Source organism: Hordeum vulgare, chromosome 3H, assembly GCF_904849725.1.
Source record: "Hordeum vulgare subsp. vulgare chromosome 3H, MorexV3_pseudomolecules_assembly, whole genome shotgun sequence".
Lineage (NCBI taxonomy): Eukaryota > Viridiplantae > Streptophyta > Magnoliopsida > Poales > Poaceae > Hordeum > Hordeum vulgare.
Window position 1 is genome coordinate 616,751,762 of NC_058520.1, and position 5,544 is coordinate 616,757,305.

Genomic DNA, 5,544 nt, shown 5'->3' on the forward strand with positions numbered 1-5,544 from the left:
GGTTTTGCCTCAGTCTCCATCCTTGCCCCACGAGTAAAAAATTGGTTGAAGAGATGCATATCCCTAAAGCCGATCCCTCAACTCCGTTTAGGCTTTGGCATGTGGTATTTTCTTTTCCCATTTTGTTACCGGGTCTCTATATTGACACTTACTTTTTTCTTCTGGGATTTATCCCCACTCGATCTTAGAACATAACACAAAGATATTTTATAGAAAAAAAAACACCCTATTTCCTAGGACACGGTGGGACATGTGTCTTGCAAGGTTGGTGGACTTTTATTTCAAAGACACATGTCACATAAAATATTTGTGGATAACGTATTTTGCGTGGCATGCAGAATTACCTATTAATAAACTGCTAATAACCATAAGCATGTCAAGGTTTCGTGGTGTAGTTGGTTATCACGTCAGTCTAACACACTGAAGGTCTCCGGTTCGAACCCGGGCGAAGCCAAATTCAATTTATTTTTTTCGCATGTTTTTCCATCGAGTAGAAAAAGAAGAAAAAAAAAAGATAAATGGCCCATACAGGTCTCGAACCTGTGACCTTCGCGTTATTAGCACGACGCTCTAACCAGCTGAGCTAATAGGCCTTTCTGTATATTTTGGTTTTCTTTACTTATATCTACATTTTTGGAAACAGTAGTGAAACGTGATGAACATGTCATAGTGACGCTTAAGCGATTTGAGAGGGTGATAGATGAGCCATGCCCAGACTTGAAGGGGTTAATCTAGTGTATTATGTCAGTTGTGGCATAAATGGTGTTAAATATTAGACGTTAATCTAATAAAATAAATTTCTCAGGGGAGTCATAGCCCAATTTGGCCCTAACTAAGCTGCGCCACAATAAATCTTAGATGTGGCGAGCCTGGGTGAATGATGCGAGGTGGCTTTGTTCACAGAAAATCAGTTTTTGTAAAAATCACTATTTGTCGACTCTCCAAAAGCATGAAATATTGCGCACATGCAAAGCTGATTTTCATAATCCATGGATTAGTTGCGTTACCCAAACAAAGTTTACGTGAGAATCCGGACGAGATCAGTTTTGCTTGAACATGGGTTCTCTACAAACGCGCTATCGAAACAACCACGAAGAAAAGAGTGATAAGATAATGAATCAAAATAAAGAAAAAATATCACCAGGGGGATCGAGCTAAGAGAAGAAATCATCTTTGCTCCATCACGCGATCAGCAAAATGAAACAATAGATCTTGTAAGTAAATGTCGCTGTTGGAATCTTTTTTATCATTGTTTCTGGCTTTCTCTGATGTGATGTGTGTGCAAATCATCCTGCAACAGCTACATGATATTAAAGCCATATATGCAGGCGGGCGAATAGTACTCAAGGCACATCTCTATTGACCCATCATGTCTATATACATCACTATATACATGTGTTTCTACTTGATTGTTTGAAACTTTGAAATTTTGTTTTTGAATTTTGCAAAAAAAAAAGGCTTTACTGAGGCCTCACTATTTTTTTGTCATTATTTTTAAAAAAGTCAAGACTAATCATAATGTACATGACTGGGTTTTATGTACCTTGTAGAATTTAAGATTTTTCATGTCATGTACCCATCATGGACTTCTATGATCTTGTAGGGATGGAAACTATAAGAATATTCATATCGCCTCCTTTGCAGGAAGATAATTTCCGTTGAATGAAATCTTGTGGTTCCTTGGTTGTTAGTTCAAATTTAACTTGATGCATATTCAAAATTTACCAATTAATACCATTATTTCCAACATCATCAAGATCCTTCCTCTCCTTTAATAACATGAATTGTAGTTATGGATTAGCACAAAAATATACAATTACTGAGTATGAACCAATTCCTACAACAAATGAATATTGGCGCTAGTTCCTTATTGTAAGAAAGAAGCTAGCTAGAGACAAAGGGAATCAAATGACGGAAGGACCATATCCTTAGTCCTCTTGCCTATACGGCGACCCCCGCTTGCACGATCCTTTTGCTAAAGTGTGTGTATGTGTGTGTACGTGCAGTATCTCTCATCTTATCTCCTTCTTCCTCCTGATCGCTCGCCCTCGCTGCCTCACTATTGTTCCCACTGTTCAAGAATTCATCTGATTTTTCCATAAAAGAAAAATCATTTAATTAATCAGTTAACGAGCCAGTTAACCGCTGCTCATAGGGTGAGCGACGAATAGCACCTTGCCTGTCTGATTAAATTGTCTGTCAGACTGATTAAACGGTTGTCAAGTCAATTAGCCGTTGTTGGCCTATTAACTTGTGGGTTAAGAAAGCCCAATTATTTGGCCCGTAACCGATCTCAGTCCCACCCCGCTCCCAAATATCCAGGGTTTGGCCCTCCCCGCACCCCTTATCAACCTAACCATCCCATTGTTCCTCAAACTATCAACCAAGAAGCTCAAGAAGCTCTTGACCAATCAGAGCCTGATCTGCATCACTACCGAATCTTATTTGCTGTTTTGAGCGAGGACATGCTAATTATGTAATTTCTCCATGAATATGAAAATGATTGCATAATGTGATCAGTACCACTAATGTGGAGCATCGGAGGCCCTACAAGAAATATCACTGATATTAAAAATATCCCGCGTACAAGAAATATCACTGATATTAAAAATATCCCGCGTAAGAAAAAGGTCGATCATATAGCCCACTTCTGTAAGAAACAAGTCAAGAAGTTCATAGCCATAGCTGGAGCTTTCCACGTGCAGGTGACAAGGATTATTGGCTTTAGAACGCTGATCAAATCCTTCCGTCCACGTACGTGCAAGCTAGCTAGAAAAGCTAGCAAGCAAGCACCTGGATGGATACTTCTATGAGTAACAGTAACGTGCTTAGTCAAACTAGCTAAGCTAGCCATCGAATCGATTGTCTTCGGCGACGGAAAAAACAATGGCCGCAGGCTCGTATCGAGCCGGTTAAACTTTGTATTGCGTTTGATCTGGTCTGATGTTACAAGCACCACTCCTAGGGTGTCTTTTATACACATTCATAAGGGACTATGAAAATAGACTAGGACTAGGTATTCTAATACTATTAGGACTCGGTTTGGCTTTCTTTTCTAATCCTACGTGTACAGGAGTAACATGATTAACTTCTACATTCACCTCCTTAATCTTGTTACTTGAATTCACTTCTTGCACTCCGACTTTCTTCCTCATCTCGATGAACTTCTGTCGACCGAGGAACTTGGTGAGAATATCGGCAAACTGATCCTTCGTATTCACGTGCTGAACATCGATCATCCCTTCTTGTTTATATGTTATTTATTATGGGCTCATCTTCATAAATCTTGGAATACAATGTCGGGACTCATTTCCATGAAAATCCTTACCTAAAGGACACTTGTCTTGTAAAAATAGAAAGGAAAAAAATAACACGTGATACTCGTGATCTGCGTTGGGTTTTCCATTAAAAGGAATGGGTTATCGGAACACAAAGTGGGTAAGTATTTCCCTCAGTTATGAAACCAAGTTTTATCATGATTTGCTCAGAATGGTCTAAAGATAATAATTGTTGGACTATTGGAGATGGGTTCACTTCACTCGTTTGTATAACTATTGTTCTTTCACTAATGGCTACTATCCCAGATACATCATGGTAGAAGGGGATTTCTAATGCATCATGTATTCATGTTGGACAGGTGTGTTTGGGTGCCTTTTCCATGTACTTTCATTGGCACCGTTCTATAATTTATTGCAGGTTTGTCTCCATAATCTTAGAATATAATGCATCCAATTATTGCCATGAAACACTTAAAGACACCCGTCTTGTAAAAATAGTGGATCGGCAGTGAATGATGTGATATTGTATCTCCATAAGTCTATAATTTATGCATGTCTTTGGAGATTGCTAGACGCTTAAGTCTTATAACTAGTAGCGATCACAAAGTCATCAAGGTTTCGTGGTGTAGTTGGCCGTTAGAGCCTTTTTGTTATTGTTTTTGTGATGGGATGGGCATGCAAATCATCTTGCAACAGCCACATAGTGATAAAAAGCCATATGTGCAGGCGGGCAAGTAGTGGCAACTATGCCAAATTCGACTATGCTATATGTGCCATATTTTGCAATAGCTACATGGCGATAAAGCCATATGTGCATACCGCATAGTTCTCATTAATGCGGGCAAGTAATACCCACTAGAAATGGTTGAAGATCACTCTTAACTTCTGCATCAATAGGATGCACATAACCAAATTAAATTGTTATTTTGGAGTGAGTGCACTATCTCATGGCAGAACAATGTGTTTCGCGGTATCTCTCCCTTCTCTTTTCATGGATAGGAAAATACCGGCTGACATGAAGCATCCAAGACGCATAAGAAATACTAGCCACCTCAGTTCCATCATCATCATGTCAATCTTTTGTTTGTGATGTTTAAAGCCACGGACGCATGCATGGGGATAGAAGTTATATCCATCTTTTGATGAGAATAAAAAAAGATTCAGAAAACGATGAATAAGAAGAAAATTCATGTGAAGGAGCAAGTTTTTTTTTCTTTTACAAAATTAGAATAAAAAACAGTGACGTATACATGGGGATAGAAGTTATATATCCATCTTTTGATGAGAATAAAAAAAGATTCAGAGAACGATGAATAAGAAGAAAATTCATGTGAAGGAGCAAGTAGGAAAGTGGAACAAACTCAGATCGGTCACAGTTTTTTTTTTCTTTTACAAAATTAGAAAAAAAACAGTGGGGCGAGAGAGGCTCGAACTCTCGACCTCAGGATCACTCGCATTAGCTATGAGACCTACGCGCTAGCCAACTGCGCCACCGCCCCGTTGTGTTATTTATCTCAACCATAGATTTCTTAATAGAGACATCTCACGGCTATCCTTTTTTATTTGCTTTCGGTAATCACTAGAGTACTGTTACCATCAAACAGTAGTCGGTCAAATGAATACAGGAGCCGGTAATACTTGCATGCTAAGCATCTCAAGGCCCGGAAGCTTCCAGAAACAAAAAAAATCTATCCCAAATGAAAACAAAAGTACTATGCCAAATGAAACATAAATAATTGACCGCAGATGCGTTAAATATCCAATGGGCATTGCTATGTCGAGGTGGAAGAAGCCCTTGCCCGCGCATCACCTCGTAGATGGGCCACGTGGCCACCGCCTAGGGGCATAGTTGCCGTTACGTTAGTTTCTTTTTCTTTTTTTTTTGTTCATGTTTCCAAAACATATAATTACTTACAACTTTATGGATTTAAATAAAATGGTTACCACCTATTCAGAACATGTTCAAAACACATATATTTGAAAAAAAAACATTAATATGGCATTTTAATTTTTCCTAAACATGTATGAAAAAATCTTTCTGGTGTATACAAAAAAATGTACAACGTGAGTAAAGAAAAGTAGACATCAAAACACTTAAAACAATATCAATCCTGTATTTTCAAATGTTAATGTAGTGTAAAAAATTGGACAACATAAACCAAATGTTAATGCAATGAAAAAAAAACCCAACAAAAAACGAGAAAGAATGATACAAAACCAAAGAAAAGTTAAACAAGAAAAGAAAAACGGGATTCCAATGAAAACT

General features: G+C 38.2%; 3 non-coding genes across 3 annotated transcripts; 1 reads left to right on the forward strand and 2 right to left on the reverse strand.

The window, feature by feature from the left end:
- Positions 1-380: 380 nt before the first annotated feature.
- TRNAV-AAC lies at positions 381-454 on the forward strand. Its single transcript has one exon. It is a non-coding gene; the product is annotated as a tRNA-Val (tRNA).
- Positions 455-519: 65 nt separating this feature from the next.
- TRNAI-AAU lies at positions 520-593 on the reverse strand. The gene has a single exon. It is a non-coding gene; the product is annotated as a tRNA-Ile (tRNA).
- A 4,097-nt stretch (positions 594-4,690) lies between these two features.
- On the reverse strand, positions 4,691-4,777 carry TRNAM-CAU. The gene is given in 2 exon segments: positions 4,691-4,726; positions 4,740-4,777. It is a non-coding gene; the product is annotated as a tRNA-Met (tRNA).
- Between the last annotated feature and the right edge of the window lie 767 nt (positions 4,778-5,544).